The sequence below is a fragment of the Rhipicephalus microplus genome, unplaced genomic scaffold, assembly GCF_043290135.1.
Source record: "Rhipicephalus microplus isolate Deutch F79 unplaced genomic scaffold, USDA_Rmic scaffold_43, whole genome shotgun sequence".
NCBI lineage: Eukaryota > Metazoa > Arthropoda > Arachnida > Ixodida > Ixodidae > Rhipicephalus > Rhipicephalus microplus.
In genome coordinates this window covers 191,906-209,823 of record NW_027464616.1, presented here as the reverse complement: position 1 = coordinate 209,823, position 17,918 = coordinate 191,906, and the positions used below count along the sequence as shown (strand labels likewise).

The 17,918-nt window shown below is 44.3% G+C and overlaps 1 protein-coding gene across 1 annotated transcript in view; it reads right to left on the bottom strand.

Moving 5' to 3' along the window:
- Positions 1-13,105, bottom strand: part of LOC142787062 (uncharacterized) — a 136,908-nt gene extending 123,803 nt beyond the window's left edge. Inside the window, exon 1 of the mRNA XM_075884696.1 lies at positions 12,813-13,105. The gene's annotated coding sequence lies outside the window, so the exon portion shown is untranslated. The remainder of the gene's footprint in view (positions 1-12,812) is intronic.
- Between the last annotated feature and the right edge of the window lie 4,813 nt (positions 13,106-17,918).

The window sequence follows — 17,918 nt, the reverse complement described above, 5'->3', positions numbered from 1 at the left end:
CATCTCGCTGATGCATGCTTATGGAAGTCGATTAATATCAATGCTCGCTCTTTTTTTTATGCAAGGGTGGGAGGGGCCCTCTAAGATAACCTTGGGTATGCACGTGACGACCTGCATTAGGTAACGCTGGCTGTGCCATGAAGCTTAAAGTAATGACATAAATGAGAGCCATTCATTCCACCAGCAATAGTCAGCAAGCAGCTTGTGAACTTGGTTATGTGCCTTTTTATCTTGATTGCCTGTGCTGCGCTTTCTTTTCAACGCCTCCGAATGAAGTCCTACGCTCAGTTCTGGGCAAATGAAATAATAACAAAATTTTGTCACTAAAGTGCTTGCATTAAGTATACCATGTTTTGTTTTCTATAGATAACTGTGACAGTGCAAGTTGTCATATGTGCTCACGATGTATTGAGGCTGAGACATTCGTTATGGACAGGATGGTGCCGCAGATTCATCCAATTGCTCAGACCTTTCTTATGTATGCCAAACTATATGTATTGTTTTTAGCAAACTATCGACTAGCGTCGGACTATGCGATACATAGCTTGCAACGACTCACTGTATACGTGTCTTCCAGAGTGTATGCTAGCTTCACAGCGGCGTCTCGAGCACAAATTTTCGGATGTTCTTGAGAGGTGCCCAGTCAGTGAACGGCCAAGAGTGAGGCGCGAGTGGACAAGTTAGTGGGGCGCATAGAGGAGAGAAAGAGTGAACTGGGAGAGACGGAGCGGGTAAGCACTGAACCTACCCTCTCCTACGCTCTCTCGCATCACACGCTCCGGTTTCTAGGGGAGAGGATAAGCACGCGCGTCCACAGCAGTTGCTATGGGAGAGGGAGTGACAGCGGAAAGATAACACCTGTTGGCTACATCCGGCGCGCGGACGCTGCCATGTACAACACCGGATGCCTGACATAGCCCGCCTAAGAGATACATTCGCACTTAAAATACGATGGCGATGCAGCAGGTCTAAGGTGAAACAGGCTAGAAGGAGGCCGTATTGGCGGCTTCCTTCACAAGTTGTTCACAAAACACAATGAGAATCTTTCCGACTTCGTTTTAAGCAGTTCTAGAACATCCTAATCTCTTTAACCCGGTCTCAGTTTTGTAGAGCTTGTTCAAAACTTACATTATTTGGGCAGAAGTGCTTCTAAAATATAAAACAACTAGATGTGCTTAACGTAGCCGTGAAAGTGAGCCCCGTTTTAAACTAACAATTATACTCATTGTTTAAATATTTGCAATAAGAAGAAGAGAAAAATCTGGAGGCACCTCCAGTTCGTTCCTCAACTCTCTAGTGATAGCTTTCACTGTTGCCGTTCCTCTGATTTGAGGTATTTGCTTGAATTCGCATTGTGCTTCGCGCACTGCAGCAAAGAATCTCAGAGGCCACGTAGAAGGAAGCACGTGGTTGAAATCTGCTCCACCAGGTGCCACTTCGATGCCAGCTTCTCACAATCTTTCGATGAATTCAATCGGCGAATCTTAAACAGTGATCTAAAAAGTACATTGGCCCTTATGCTACGTACAGTTAAGCTCCGAATCCTATCGAGTAAAAGTCTGTCGCAGCTACTTATTTTTACCTTTAGAATATTCTTGTTGGGGTTGTTTTAAAATCAAAAGGAAATACTCTGCCAAGCATGTTTGGAGGAGGCGCAAATCTCACAGGGCATCCATGCCACTAAGACGCCGAACAGCTCACATATAATAAACTCAAGTACAGCTTTTGGGCACCGCGAGCACGGGGAGGGAGGGCTTGGTTACCTCAGGTGGTTACGTTGCAGTAACAACGGCGGTAAACATAAATTAAGGTCAGGCATGGAGCTACCGCAGTTGCTCCCTCCACCTGGTGCACAGCCAAGATTGACGCCCCAATCTTGGTCTATGGTGAAAAGACGTGTATCGAACAGCTTTCGTGCCTTTTTAACCTCTCTGTTTTGTTGTGTTAGGATATGTTCACAAGATTACGTTTTTTGGCGTTCTGGCATGAGAACGTTGTAGCAGCGCATAAGATAGGAACTTACAAGAAGCGATGATTGCGATTTCACTTGTTCAATGGATGTCACATTTCAGACTTCAAATGAGATCGACGTAAGCTATGAAGCGCAGAGTGTTAGCTGATCCGGCTAGTGCATTTGCTTCAAGGTGTAACCAAACTTTCTCTGCTATTTTCGTGTCGTTTTTTTGTTTTGCTTCACGCAGGACCTGCGATCTTTACGAGTGGCTGTCAATAACGCAACCATTTGTCTTCGAGCTTCATTATATTACTTTATTACATTCGGCAGCATATAAATGTAATAAAGTAATGCTGTCTCTTTCTGCCAGGCATCTCTAGGACAGACAGACAGACAGACAGACAGACAGACAGACAGACAGACAGACAGACAGACAGACAGACAGACAGAGAGGCAGGCAGAGAAAACAGTCGGACTGATGGATGGACACATGGGTGGACGTATGGATGCATGGAAGGGAGCACGGACGGACACGTGGACGGACGCACCGACTGACGGAAGTAACAACGAACTGAAGGACGAAAGCACGGAAGCAAGGACGGAGGGACGGATGGACGCATGGTCAGGCAGAAGCAAGAACGAACGGACTGGCGGAAGTATGGAGAGACGGATGAAGGAGTGTCGCACGGATGGATGGAGAGGAGCATGGACGGATGGATGGTCGCTTCGCCCCACTCGTCATCATTCACTCCATGTACATGCTGCGATTTTAATGGCATTCTGTCTTGTACCGGTCTCCACGGGTCTGTGGGGAAAATGGGTGGTGAAGCAGGGTGGGGAAAAGGTGTTGCCGAGGCATCGGCTTTTTTTTTATGAACTTCAGCAATGAACGCCCCCTTCTGGTGGCAGCTACACAATGAGAAGAGTGACTTCTCACCATTTGTTTTAAAATTGCTGTCTCCTTTTTAACTTTTCGGCAGTGTTTTCACGGAGCTTTACAGGATCAATTACAGTAAGAGTCCATGATGACAATACCTTTCCTGTTATCCGAAGATCGGGTCCTACTGTTACGAAAACATACAGCCTCGTTCTTGCTTCTAAAGTGATCTAGCTTCATGCAGTTCAGATAGTTAAGCGACCAGCGTAGTGTCATTTTGTGCAGGGGACTCTAAGGCCGCGTTCACACTGAGCATTCCGGCCGCCGAAAGTGCTCCGAATCCGGTTCGGCGGCGGCGAGATCCGCCGAAAGGGCCCTCTCCGCGCCGATCGCTCTCGGACCACTTTTTGCGGCGTCTGCCGCCGAATCGGTCACCGCGGACCAATAGGAGCGCTAGTCAAGGAATTTGGAAAAATGGCGGCCAAGCCCTACTAATTTGTTCTGCCGCAGTACACGTAACTGAATGTTAAAACCAACGGGAGTTTAACCTGCTCTGTGCCTACTTCACGTCCGTATTTCGTGAAAGAGGTGACCGAGCTTGCTGTTGGCGTGACCGAGCTTGTTGCGGTCTTGCAGAGCAAAACGAACCCACCAACGCCGCTGGCGTCGGTAGTTTTTCTGCTCTTTGTGCATTACAAGACAGACACTTGCCAGCAAAATGAGCAGTGCGGTCTTTTCTTGCTTCTTGCGTACGAGAATCGTCGAAGTATACACCACCGGATATCGTAGTAGCGTTTGCGATCCGCGACAACAATCGGGTGACAGCGGATCCCTCCTGCGTTCGCCCCGTAGTAGTTGGCATATTCGGCGGCGCGGGACTCGTCCAGTGCAAACTACGCTGCGTTTCGGCGGCAGGGGAATTTCGGTCGCTGTTCAAAGCGGATCTTTCTGTGTGAACTAGGCATAAGAGAGTACGTTAAAATTGTGATGACATGTGGCGTGTCTTCGTCTGGCTTTATTAAATATTCTTTGCCAGAGTAACTGAAAAATGATACCGCGCAGTCACAGAGATGTTACCACACGGAATGCAGAACTAAAGGTAATTAGTTCTTTATCAAACATCTCCAATAAGAAAATAGCGCTTAGCAAAACTATAATGAAGTACGCACTTACCGCCAACTAAATTATAGTGTATTGTTATTGTCACCGAACACCACCTCTCTCAGCATTGTTTTTGTGCCGCTGTAGCGACAGAGAGTCCCATAATCAAAGTTCCACGTTAGTGAATCTGAATTGGTTTATCATACGAATAGATCAGATGAAGTCATCCATGCAGTGCCTTATAAATTATAGCTAATAGAATTGGGGTCCATCGAGAAAAAAAATAATGCTAGGAGAAGTGTTAGGATAAAAAGGTGGTCTGACCTCTTCGCTATAACTAACTACACTAGCTTCATCCGCTGTCATGGCCATTCGGCTCAGTTTTCGATTAATAAGAAGCGATTATAGCCATCCCGATTCAAGAGCAGTAGCATGGAAAACTCGAGGAAGCCAATTAAGCACGAATGTCCACACGTCTCTCAGCACTTGTTCCTAACACGATGCCCTTTTTAATCTGTTGTAGGCAATTGCTATTACTTTTTTAGCTCATTCCCGTTCATTGTTTATCAATGTTGTACTTTTTTTGAGGAACGAGACATCTTAGGGCTGAGACTTGCCCGTCTGGTGTCGATCATGGAATGGTACAGCACCATGTAAATGGTTAAGACAAGGTTAACTAAAAGAACAAAAGAAGCCTCTTATCCAGAACAAAATTAAAAAGCCACAATACCCTATTAGCATCATCACTTAAGCTCCCATCAATCAAAGAATATGGCAAAATCTTTTTAGCATTACACTAATCTCAATGAGAATTGTGTTAGAACAGTATAAAATACTCGAAAGCCCAAACCCCTTATTCTAGTCGGCGACTTCAACGTACACATTATAGACCTTGGGACTTAACTTTGTTGTCGACTGTTTATGTTATTTCATGCCATTTTGTTACTTTGTCACTCAATTAATATTATAGGGGGCAACGCCCGAGTAACCTCTGGTTCTGATCCATACAATACCAGGGCTTCGCCCACGCATCATCATTCATTTCGTGCAGATGCGTGTTTTTTCTTCGTTTTTTCATATCATTGTTTCTCAGTGTTTTTCTACCTCCGGTTGAAGGGAAACGACTCTGATTTCATTCGTCGAGGGAGACGCTTCTCGACCAGCGAGCTGGAAGGTGGTCGCGGAAAGCGAGCCAAAACGCGAGTGGCGTCGGACGTATGCGATAGAGCTCCTGCACCGATTACGCTGACATCCATTTCTTCGCGGTGTGCCAACAAGACGCCGGGTGAAGACTTCGAGGGCTTGGCGCCCTATACAGGTACGAGGTTCCGTTATCAAAGACTTGGCTAGTACGCGACCACAACGGTGGTTGGTAGCCATCGCCACGAGCCTTATGCTCGTCCAAGTGCGTTAAACCACATGAGTGATACTGCAGGACACAATGAAAAGCCTGGGGGCTTACAGGTGCGTCCAAGCATCATAAAGCCGGCACGTTTGCAAATTCACAACCGCGAAATGGCTCCAGCGAGCACAGCAGCATTGGAAGACGATGAAGCTGAGAGCAAAAAGCCTCGCTTAGAAGAGAATCCTCTCGACGATAAAACGTCAACTTATTACCTAAGTGATGAAGAAAACATGGGCGAAGATGAGCCATTTACGTTGGTTACTTATAAAAAGAAACGAGCAGAGGGTATCCCAGTCGTCTTTCGTCCAACAGCTGAAAGTGCTAGCTTCTGGAAAGTGAACCCCAATCGAGTGTCAGCTGAAGTAGTTTCCGCTGCTAAAGAAAAAGTACAGTCATTCAGAACGACCAGAGATGGAAGCTTTAGTGTCAGCGTTGCTTCCTTAAGTTCAGCCAAGCGTCTTCTGATGCTTTCAAATGTAGGTGGCTTGGAAGTTAAGCCTTTCATCCCAGAGTCATACACTCGGAACGTTGGGAAAGTAAAACATGTTCCTCTGCAGTATTCAGATGAACAACTCCTAGAGTACTTGAGAGATGCAGGGGTTATGTCGGCGCGACGGCAAATAAAATACTACCGCCAGGAAGATGGAGGAGTAACGACGCGTCCACTTCACTCAGTGATCCTGACTTTTCGAGATGACCGCCCGATTCTAGGAAGAATCTACTTAGGATTCACCAGTCACCCAGTGGAAGAATATCTTGGTCCAGCACTTCGATGCTATAACTGCCAGCGATTCGGACACATGGCGAAAAGTTGCCGTAACACACGCCGGTGTAAGATCTGCTCAGAAGAACACCATCATAAGGAGTGCAAGTCTGTTCTTCAGCCTAAGTGTGCAAACTGTGCAGGTAATCACGCTGCCTCATATTCAGGCTGCCCGCAAAGTAAAGCTGCTGCAAAAATGCGTCGGCATGAGCTCATTCATGGAAGAAAATCACGCCCCAATGAACCATCTCCAAACCTTGAGATTGTTCATCCTGTACGTGATCCACCTCAGCGGCCACCACAATAACAGTCGACAAACACGCCAAGAGAACCGCCAAGAGAGCCGCCAAGAGCACACTCGAGAGACCACTCACGAGAAGTACCTTCAAGTAACCCAACATACGCGTCAAAGTTGCGAACGCCCACGGGACCTCTGCCGGAAAGTAGCAAAACCGACAGTGCCAGTGTTCGCCCCAACTACAACATCGAAACGTCACGTCATTCTCAACAGACCTCAGAAAATCAACCATTCAATGGAGACCGTGCCTCTGCACCAGTCATGCAGTTGAATCTGCCAATGCTTTTTTCAGCACTTAAGGCAATCCTGTCTGCTCTACCGGAAGCAAACAACCTGCCAGAAGTAAAAGCCCTGCTGCCTCTGGAAGCACTATTGTGTCAACAGTCCGGGTCAAACCTGCGACAAGTAACATATGAATAAGCGCTACAAAGATGTCTCCATATACCAGTTGAATGCCAATGGTCTTCGAAGGAAGTGTGCTGACTTCCGTAAACTCCTTCTGCAGTATAATTTTCGAATATTTTGCATCCAAGAGGCAGGAACGAATGATGATTTCCGCCTCTTCAACTACGTGATATATAAGTCATCTCGTCGAAGTCGTCCTAGCAGAGTACATTTGTGTGTCAGAAAGGACCTACCTTCTCATCAAGTTCACTCAAGTGATCCGGACTTCCCGGAATTTGTCGCTTGCAAAGTATCCTTTGGTGAGCAGTGCGTTACTGTGATCAGTTTTTACCTGCAACCTTCAAGCCGCATTTCGGTAGAAAAGCTAACAAATATCTTCAACATTTCTCATTCATATACGTTTATATACGGAGACTTTAATGCGCACAATATAATCTGGGGTAGTGATCGATGTGATGCACGTGGGAACATTGTTGAGTGTGCTGCAGACAAATGCAATTTGACAATTTTAAATGACGGCTCCCCAACTTTTGTCCGAGGGCATAATTACTCTAGTTGCATCGATGTAACCTTGTGTTCCCAAGATCTAGTGAATGATGTGGTATGGACAACGGATGTAAAAACACGTGAGAGTGACCATTTTCCCATTCTAATAAATCACCCCTACTTGTGAAAAGACGACACCAGACGCTACAGCAAACTGACGAACTGGAAAGCTTTTCGGCACCACCTAACAAACCAAAATAGTGACCTCACGACAGTTGAAAGCTTTACTTAATTTCTGCAAGATAATGCGAATAAATGTACAAAGAAAGTCCCGATTCCAAAAGACTATGCTGCAGTCGATGGAGAGTATGATCATCTAAGAGCCATCAGACGACGTTCAGAAAGGGCATATCGACGCAGTGGAAGTTTAGAAGCATACAAAAATGCACAGAAAATCCACAGTGTAATGCGCAGACGGCTAGAAAATTTAGGTAAACGACGCTGGCGTGATTTCTGTGGCACGCTCTCTCCCCACACACCTGTTCCAAAAATTTGGCTTGTAATTCGAGCACTTAGTGGCCCTGTTTCACAGAGCTTCCCATTTCGTGCTCTTGCTGTAGCCTTGGACAAACCGGAAGCTGTGGTAGCAGATGAATTTTGTCAACTTATCAGAAGGCCCGCCGCATCACAACGTGCATTATTTGATAATTCTGTCGCGTTAGCTAACCAGAAACTTAATGCTAGCTTTTGGGCCCAGCATCCTCAACTAGACCCTGTATTTACGGTAAGGGAGCTGCATTGTGCTATAGCATCATGTCGTCAAAAATCGGCCCCTGGACCGGACGGCATTACGTACAATATGCTGAAGAACCTTGGGCCCACAGGAACAACTATTCTCTTAGATATTTACAATAATCTATGGACGCAAGAAATTGTACCCGAGTCTTGGAAGTCTGCTCGCATCATTCCGATCTTAAAACCGGCTAAGACGCCCTTGAACCTTGAATCCTTCCGTCCAATCAGTCTGACAAGCTGTTTATTTAAGGTAATGAAAAAAATGATTGAGGCGCGACTTCAATGGTGGTGCAACAGAACTGGTGTATTCTCCAACTACTTAACAGGTTTTAGGAAACAGAGATGCACAATGGATGCAATACTGGACTTAATAACGTATGTCGAGCATGAACGCGCCTGTGGTAGTTTGACGGTCGCAGTGTTCTTGGATATCAAAAGGGCCTTTGACACAGTCAGTCACACTCATGTTCTGCTGAGAATGTTGGAACATGGACTGTCCGGCAGGTCTTTGCTGTGGGTATCCAAATTTTTATCAGGTCGTAAAATATTCATTCAGACGAGCGAAGGAAAAAGTGCAGAACATGACGTCAGACAGGGAGTGCCACAAGGAAGCGTACTTAGCCCTTTTTTTTTTCAACTGTGTTATGGCTGATTTAGCTAAAAGACTGCCTTCCAGGTTGAAATACTCCTGATATGCAGATGATGTGTGCATTTGGGCATCTGGCATGGACATACGGTTAATTCAGATTGCATTGCAGGACGGAATAAATATTATCAACCACTTTTTAAAAGAAAGAGGAATGATTCTATCGCACGCAAAGACAGCTGTATTGCCCTTCACCCGTAAGAAGTTAAAGAACTTCAATCTCAATTTAGAAGAAGAACCACTAATGATTGTGACACAGCATCGGTTTCTCGGAGTAATACTGAATGGGCAGCTATCATGAGCACCTCACATAAAGAAACTCGAAAACGAGGTGAATACGCTAGTGAATATACTCCGCAGAATTGCTGGGACATCATGGGGTGGATCCGTATCATCCATGCTCGCTGTTCACAATGCTTTAATACGACAAAAAGTTGCATATTCTGCAGCAGTGTTACACGGCCTTTCCCGCACTTCAGAGGAGCGACTTCAAAGACTATTAGCTAGGGGACTGCGCGTCTGCATAGGTGTTCCACGAGCGACTTCCAGCAGCCTTGTCATAGCAGAGATTCGACAACCACCCTTTCCAGTCATGAGAACAATTGAAATATGCCGTCATTTTTTTTCGCTTACAGACGCAACACAGGGACCACCCATTGGCAAAGTAGATTTTACTAAGAGTTAAAAGCAATGCTCATAACGATGTACAGAGTAATGTACATATATTACCCAGAAATGAATTTTGGAGCTCTGAAATGGACTATCCTCTATGGCTGCTTGTAATACCAAGCATTGAATTCTCAGTGGATGGCATTATCAGAAAGAGATACATTTCATCCAAGCTGCTCAACAACTAGCGCTTTATCAGATACACATGCGGTATCCAGGGTACATACATATTTACACAGATGGCTCAAGTACTACAACGTCTTCAACATCGGAATTTATCATACCACAGCTCAATATTCAGGAATCGTTTAAATTATGTCGCATGACGTCATCTACTACATCTGAGCTCTTCGCTATTCTGTATGCTCTAAAGTTTATAAACTCGGTAGCAGACGCTAGAAAATGGGTAATTTTTATTGACTCACAGGCCGCATTAGGATCACTCTCCAGTACAAACAGGACAGTAATAAGTGATAGTATGACATACGAAACGCTGAAGGAGCTCACCAAAACAAAGAGGGCGCAACATGAGATCGAATTCCAGTGGATATCTGGCCACTGCAACATTCCTGGAAACACAGCTGCAGATGAAGCAGCACGACAAGCACATCGTAAAGACGTTACTGTTTCTTCACCGATTTCGAAAAATGAATTGCGCAGTATTATAAAGAATACAACTTTCAGAATAGGCAAAACTGCTTGGTTTGACCAAAGTACAAAGAGCTGCAATTTATATCACATCGATCCATGTATTGAATTCAAAATTACGCTGGCATTAGATAGAAGGATGGAAACTCTAATTCACCGATTGAGGCTAGGCACCGCATACACAAAACATTTTTTGCACAAAATCGGCAGAGCTGAAACTCCCGAATGCGAATATGGATTTATAGATGAAGACGTCTGTCACCTTCTCATAGACTGCCCACATCATGACACGCCGAGACGCCGTCCTAAGTGCGAACTGTTCGCATTGGACCACAGACCATTTAGCATGAAAAAACTTCTGGGCCCGTGGCCAACTAGAGTTTTACAGTCCCACGCTTTAAAAGTATTAACACGTTTTTTACAAGACAGCGGGATTGCTGACAAGTATTAACAAAGAACAAACCTTCATTTGTAACACATGTACTTATTATTTACAGTATCATGTGACACCCATCACGTGTGTGTTGTGAAATGAATGACGTATCAACTGTTATGTACATACAAGGGAATGCATCTTTATAAGGACCAAACGTGTGCTTTGCTGTTTTGTGCTGGTGGACCGAATAATAACGAGGGACATTTCCAGAGACTTCTTACATTGACTTTCGAACATTTACTTACCATTGTGATATGTGCGTATAAAAGTGTCTTTGCATATCTGTGCCCAAGTTTTCTATTTTCCATGCACTGCTTTGTATGTTTTGCTTTAACATACGTGTTCAAGTTTCAATCAACGGCAAGGAGTAGCCGGCGCCATAATGGTGGCGCCAACATCTTCCTATATATTATATCAATAAAAAAAAGATTTCATTCGTCCGTGACGAGGCGCGTGTTTGCCATACCGCCGAATGACACACATCCCGGTAACGGCGCCAGAACGTGAAGTCTATATGCGTTCATATCTACGCAACAGTGAATTAGGACAAAGTGAAATGATGTCGTCTGGATAAAAAAAAAAAACGTTTGCCATATCGGATGTTGATGATCGCCGACAAGCCAATGATTTAGAGGGCAACAACTATTAGAAAAGAACGCATACAAATACGTCTTTGACTAGCGCACCACAGAGGACCTCATTTCTATGCTTGGAATGGTCACATATCTCGTCGTTCGACAGCGTGCCGCTATCAACGTTTCATCCTGGGGCATTGTACCCTAAATCGTCCACCACTTTTTCTTAACACATGTTTTCCCATAGTAGAGTACATAGTACTCTAAATCGTTGACCACTGTTATAAACACATGTTCTCACCGTAGTAGAGTACATAGCACTCTAAATCGTTGAACACTTTTTCTAAACACATACACCTTCTTTCTTAGCACATTTGATGTTCCCGTTCCCCTGAAATTAACTTTTGTCGACAAGGCCTTCATAAATAGGAGGCTCACGGCATGGTGTTTTCCTCTCCCATAGTAAAAGACTAAGTACTGTAAATCGTTAACAACTATTTCTAAACACATAATGCTGTTGCCTCGGGACAGTGCACTGCTCATATATGCTCTTCCATAATTGAGTATGAAGTGCTAAAGATCTCTATTCACTTTTTCTAAACACACGGGTTTCTGTTTTTAAATGCGAAGCATTTTCAGCGAGCTTTGGCGACTTTGAGCGTATCTATCTATCTATCTATCTATCTATCTATCTATCTATCTATCTATCTATCTATCTATCTATCTATCTATCTATCTATCTATCTATCTATCTATCTATCTATCTATCTATCTAGCCGCCTACGACATTTAGCTATCCTGGCCGTTTCGCTGATGGTATCAATACCAAATTCGGTATGGCATAACATGACTAGGACGAGCATAATTGACTAGTCATAACATGACTATCATGATATCTATGTCATTTTTCATGATTTATGTTTCAAGTTCTTGCTCCTTTTGCGGTGGTTTCGTGCACATGACATGTTGCGAGATAGGCATGGTATGACATGACTGCATGGTGAACACAAGTGATAGACCCTAACGTGGAAATCATGACATGCATGACATGTAAGTCATGATTCATGACTACCTGCCGCACTCATTAGGCGCTTGTGGTCGTTTCGCTAGCTTCACATGTACCAAATTCAATTGAAAAACGTTTATAAGAAGCGATCGACACCTTAGAGCAATACCTAGAAAGAACTGTTCTCACGTGCTCAGCCGAAAAATCTGAGCTGCTACTATATAGAACAACATTAAAAGGCCGACTTCCCAAGCACCACAACGCACATACCTACACAGACATACAACTTAAAACACGAGATGGACACACCATGCCCATTGTCGACAAGATAAGGGTACTGGGCTTAATAATAGAAGCCAAAGGCACCAACGGGGAAGCGTTACGCAATATCGAAGCGAAAGTTTATCAAACAATGTGCATAATCAAAAGAATTACGAATAAGCATAGCGGCATTAAAGAGGCAAGTGTCATAAGGCTAATCCACGCGTTTGTCATCAGCTACATTACGTATGTTTCTGCATACCATATATGATTTGCAGAAGAAAAAATGAAATTAAAGAGCCTCATAAGAATAATCTACAAACACGCGCTGGGGCTCATGCAAAGCACAAGTACAGAGAGGCTGATAGAGCTAGGTTTCCATAATACACTTGAGGAACTGATAGAGGCGCAACGTATTGCACAGTACGAGCGCCTCTCTAAAAGCAAGACTGGTAGATGCATCCTGGAACAATTAGGCATCACTTACCACACACAATTTGGCACCAAATGCGACATTCCTCGTGACGTACGGGCTAAGCTCACAGTGCCTCCGTTACCTAAAAACATGCATCCTGTGCACATCGCAGGTAGAAGGCTGAGCAGAGCCAAGACGATGACAAAGAGCTACGGAAACAACAAAGAAGCGGTCTTCGTAGATGCCGCTCGTTACAAACACAAAAGCTGCTTCGTCGCGGCTGTAGTTAACCACAAGAAACAATGCAGCACCAGTCTGACAATACCCACGAGACGCTTTGAAACGGCGGAAGAGATAGCTATAGCTTTCGCAATATCACAAACTGACGCGTGTTATATAATCAGTGACTCACAAGCAGCTGTACGCAACTTTGCAGATGGCAGAATCTCCCCTGAAGCACTGTGTATTCTTAGGACAGACAAAACCAACCAAGACGACCGATGCGTTTGCATTCTCTGGTTCCCAGCTCACATAGCCGACACCACGGGAGATAGCAGCCCTAACGAGGTGGCACACAACGTTGCTCGAGGACTCACTTTCTGGGCTACGCCTAATGTTGATCCCTCGTCAGAATTTCCAAATGTGTGTGAGGTGGAGGACCAAATGACAACATTCAATGGAATTACGAAACAATATAAATTACAGAGGCGTGTTTACCCCCCTCCTCATCATAAACTCAACAGGGCACAGTCTAACCAATGACGACAATTACAAACCAGATCCTATAAGAATCCAGCACTACTGCATGCTATGTATCCAGAGATCTACGCGACTGCTCAATGCAAATATTGTCAGGCACGAGCTTCATTAGAACATATACTATGGGAATGCCAGGGATTAAAACACAGTAATGAGAACGCGGCCTCCAGCGACAGCCTCCGCGCGCGTTGGCTGGCCATGCTGCTCAGTTCAGCCCTGGACGATCAGCTATGGGCAATCCAGCGGGCCGAGGAAGCCGCTAGGAGGCAAGACCTTCTAGCCGACACCTAGGCGGGAGCCCAGCCCACTAACACGCCGGATACAAAATAAAGTCTATTCCTTCCTTGCTAGCGTAGCGTCGCTGCGCCCAGCATGAGCGTGCGTCAACGTTACGCGCGCTCACCGCCGTTTTGCTATAGCTTCATATATAGCAAATTTGGTAGTACGGGACGTGAGTGGACGACGAAGGTATGGGACACGTCCAGACATGATAATCATGATATTCGTGTCGTGTAAAACATTACTACACGCTACGCTCATAGCGTGCTCGTGGCCGTTTCGCTAGCTGCGCATATACTAAATTCGATATCAGGTAACGTGAATACATTAAGAAGGTAAATGACACGCCCAAACGTGATAATCATGACATGAAAGTCACGTACGGTATCATTTACTTCCGCCTCGTATTGTTGTGCTGATTTTAAAGTTACATATCAAGCTTCCTAATTCGTGCTTGGCATATCAGCCATTCCCACTGCACGTGGGGTCTGTTAATTTTTCATAGTAGAGCACCGAGTAAACTGAATTGTTAAACACTTTTTCTGATCGCATGATTATCTTGAAAAATATATTTGTCGTTTTTTAACGTGCCGAGCACTATTCCCGATTCCAAATGAGTGCTCACCACCTATCGACTGCGCCTGGAAATGGCCTTAACAGGATCGGCCTTCAAAGGACCACACATATACTCATTGCGGTACATCAGCGCATAAAATTGTCACGGCGCGCCATGACTTTTCCCTATAAACATGGAGGGCTCGATCACATGAAACCCGCGAGGTGATGGAGGGGCAGAGATGCCAATACATGGAGGCATTTTATCTCTGGATTTACTCTAAAAAATCCCTTTATTGCAAGAAAATATTGTAGATAGTTCAAATGTCATCATTCACAGTAACTGACTCTTAAAAAAGTATTACGATAGCCAGCTTTGTATGCAAGTTTTTCTGAACCACCTTAAAAGTAAAAATCATCAGTAACCATATTAAGGTACTTTTTCTACACGTTCTCTGGAGTTGCATGTAAAGTCCTTGCAAATGGCACCTGTTGCCAACAAGACGGATTTATATGTCGAATTCCCTTTGCACACGCATTGAAGACATAAATGTTAACCTTCCGTCAACCGCAAGTCCGTTGCGCCTTTCTCGTACTTGCAGCTTGACAGCTGATTCTCTATTCTTAATTTCTCTATTCTTAATTCTTAATTTGCAATCACTGTTCCAACAGTTTCAGAAGATGTAAATGGGCGCTCTCTTACTGGCTGATAGCTACACGCCTTTCCTCTGAACTTTCGATCAGCTCCACGTTTGACCGAATCTATACACGTGTTCATGCAAAGCGCATGGAAAGACTTAAACACCCGGACAGACTCCTCCACCACACCGTTTGTGGAATATTGAACCCGCACCACCTTATCAAATCTTCAGTCTTATTTTGTTCTGTTCTTCTATAAGATTCCTTATAGAAGAACATATTTACATTGCTCTGTTAAGTCACGCAGGGACTGTAATCTTGACCGTGTTTATAAGCTCTACGAGGCAAAGTTTATTTTTGTTTCACAGAGCAGAAATCACCAAGGGAGCTCATAATAGGCGTGTGTTGAACTTTTATGACTACATAGCTTAATTGTCTGCAATATTCAGACTATAACGATCTCGCATCACAAAACTGCTATCCCCTTCACACGATTCATTGGAACACTAAGACTGTAAAAAATAAAAAAAACGTGAAATAGACAAAATTATCATTTCTTCTCTGCCTTTCTAGTTGGAAGAGAGTGGGCACCCAGTAATCCCTGTAATCAAGCCGCGAAATGTCACTTTACTACACGCTTGTAAAAATTCCTAGATTCAACAAGAAATACGCCATATTCCTAAATGAGGTGGAACATCTCTAGATCTAGGAATAAATCTTTGAAATAGCCAAAATTATCATTTTTTACAGTCTTTCTAGTTGAAAGAGAGTGCTCACTTAGTAATGTCTTTAATCACTGCCGTGAAATGTCAAATAACCACAGCCCTATGAAAATCCCTATATTCAACAAAAAAGACGCCAGATCCCTAAATGAGGTGGAAAATCTCTAGATCTAGGGATAAATCCTCAGGGTTGGCATCACGGCGGAGGTGATAAGAAATAGAAATTACACTGCGGGTGTCCGCCGAACTAATGTGCATTACTTGTGTCTGTGTGCCTTGAGTTGTCGATAAACTCGCTTTCACACTTCTAATTGCTAGAAGTGTGAAACACTTCCTGGTTGGCTCAATTCGTACAGCGACCACCCCGCAAAGACGTTGGTCCCGGTACAATCTTTTATGCAACTAAGAAGCTTTTGTTTCTGAGAAATCCGTACGAATTTCCCGTGTGGCTTCGAGCCACAAACCGGAGGCTGTCTTCTTTCCCTTTCTCAACCTTGCGGACCTCCGCAGAGCTCATTTGCACTACAGCCTTTAGTGTTTATCTCATGGATGGGCAAAGCTACAGTACGACGACAATGATGCTGTAGTCTTTGAATATAACGGGCCCTTTGCGAGACCTAAATCACAATAATTATCTCATATTATCGCCTTCAGCTTAAAAGTACACTTTGTACTCGGTTGTAGGAATTTCATATATATATATATATATATATAGTCCTGTAGATTTTCCGTGAGTGGTCACAACGTGGTTTATTTCGACGTTTCGGCCTAGAGTCTGGCCTTCATCAGGAGAAAAAAGATACAGTTTGATAGTGCTCAGCTTTATACAATCTCAAATCAGAGGGCAAGGAAAGAGGAAAAAAGACGGAAAAGAAAAAAGAAAAAAGGAAAAAAAGAAAAAGAAAAGAAAAATGAAGAAAAAGAGAAGAAGAAGAGAAAAATAATATGCGGTGGACTCCCCTCGGGTGCCCCCCTTTCACTCTTCACTCCCCTTCCCCCCTCCACTCTTCCCTCCACTTCTTCATTCATCTCCCTCCCACTTCTCTCCTTCACCTTTCTGATGTCAGCGGTCTGTGTTTGTTTGCTTTCACTAACGCATTCCTCCCGGCCAGACGGCGCTTCCTGGCACTGGCGGTTAGGTGTGGGGCAAAAAAGAGCTTTTTAGGAAGTTCTAAGCCTTTAACTACTCGGAGTCCCGTAAACAATTCGTCGTAGAAGGAGGAGTGCCGCGTATTGTGGCAGAGGCTGGTAAGAGGGCATTTTAGGAAGTTCTAAGCCTTTAACTACTCGGCGCACTGTGAACATTTCGTCGTAAAAAGAGGGGTGCTTCGTATTGCGGTAGAGGCTGGTAAGCGGGCGCAATGTGAATTTCTTGCCCACTTCTGGATTACGCGTGTAGTGGGGGCATACCGGCTGTGCACAGGGTTGCTGTTAGGCATGTCATGCATGGCACAATTGATTGGGTAGTAAAATAAAACAGACAACAGATGAAAGCTGCACTTAGGAAGAGTAGTTACACTTGGAATTGTTTTGGGTTGTCCAGTGCCCTTCGTAGCTGCAGTGCCGTGAACTCAGTTACTATTTTCATTGTTGCCGTTATTGTTTTCTACTGCTTTAATTGCTGCAAGTGTACCAGGATTCTCATTTATTCCTCTATCAAGGGTGTTAAATCGGTGGATAAGGTATGACTCTCGTTGTTCACGTTCTCGATTTGATTTAAATCCCGTCTCTAAGAGCGTTACTGATAGTTTGTCGAATGCATGGTCGGGAAGATTGAGATGTTTTGATAGAGGTAGACTTGAGGCTGATTTCGCATGGGCTCTTTGATTATTGAAGCGAATCCTAAATGGTGTTTCTGTTTGTTCGATGTACTGCATACCACACACGTTGCATTCGAGTAGGTATACCACATTAGAGTTAATTTCAGGGGAACGGGAACTTCAAATGTGCTAAGAAAGAAGGTGTATGTGTTTAGAAAAAGTGTTCAACGATTTAGAGTGCTATGTACTCTACTACGGTGAGAACAAGTGTTTATATCAGTGGTCAACGATTTAGAGTACTATGTACTCTACTATGGGAAAACATGTGTTAAGAAAAAGTGGTGGACGATTTAGAGTACAATGCCCCAGGATGAAACGTTGATAGCGGCACGCTGTCGAACGACGAGATATGTGACCATTCCAAGCATAGAAATGAGGTCCTCTGTGGTGCGCTAGTCAAAGAC